Genomic DNA, 1322 nt, shown 5'->3' with positions numbered 1-1322 from the left:
ACTCATTAAAACTAAAAGCTACAGAATATACAAATATTATAGGACATGAGCACTTTGTATTGTTTGATGTATTCCTGCCTATCACAGACACATAATTGTAGTATTTACATTTTGCATTTACAAGTAATATTAAAGAAAAAACTATACACAAGCATTATATTTGGTGCTCATACCACTTATTTAATGTCAGCCATATTTGTAGTTAAAAATTACATAACTCAAAAACTTCAATACATAAATTCTATTTAAGTGTTTAACCCCATATAATCACATGCAATCTTTCTTGTATTAATATTGCAGGCACTTTGTAGCAATTATATGTGGTTAATGTCTTTTAGATCATGTATATAGATAATGCAGAACCACATAAACATACATGAGCATTATTTTCAATTTTTACTCAATGGCAGCCATATTTGTAGTGAACAGTCATGTTACCACATAACTCAAAAACGTTAATACATAAAGACTCCATTCAAGTGTCTACCCCCATATTGCCAGGTTTAAACTTTCTTTTGAGACATTGACCTTTGGCCTTGACTCTGATCTTCTGGTTCAGTTATCGAAATTCAGCAATTTCCTTCATTAGCAGACACTTTGTAGTATTTAGTTGTTGCCATTTCTTTTTAATCATTTCTCCATTCAGTCACATATAGAAGTAAAGTATTTCAGGGGGGTTGTGTCTTCTGTTAAGGCTTGTTCTGTGTGAAAATAAAGATATATGATATACAACTGTGTATTTAAACTTTATTGTCTATTTTGATGTTGTATGTTGTACAGTTCATTGGTACAAACACATGTTTAGCTTTTAGACCTATTTTGACCAAAATGTGCCTCATTTTTAGACCATACATTTTTGGTAGACATTGGAGAGACATTATTGGAAAAACAAGCATTCACACTTTTTTCACTTGACCATTTTGAAATAGGATACTTTTAATTATTTTTCATTTTTAGTCCCCCCCCCCCCCCACGTGGGCGGGCATTCTTAAGCATAATTACTGAAAATAATTAATTATGCAAATATCTCATTAAAACGAATAGTTGTGTCGACAATCTTCATAGGACATGTGAACATTGTTATGATTGATATATGTAGCAAATTATATGAAATTTGAAGCTTGCATTCTTAAGATATGACTTAATTATATGGAATTTGAAGTTTGCATTCTTAAGATACAGCCTTATATGATGTGCAACTTATTTGTCGACTTTTTTGCTGTATTAAAAACGTAATGAATTTTTAATTTCAGGCACCGTATAAAATCTGGGGATTCTTTTGTCATTTAATTTAATTGAAAATGAAAAGTAAATGTTGATTT

The sequence above is a fragment of the Glandiceps talaboti genome, chromosome 8, assembly GCF_964340395.1.
Source record: "Glandiceps talaboti chromosome 8, keGlaTala1.1, whole genome shotgun sequence".
NCBI lineage: Eukaryota > Metazoa > Hemichordata > Enteropneusta > Spengelidae > Glandiceps > Glandiceps talaboti.
Note: the sequence above shows the minus strand (reverse complement) of the source record.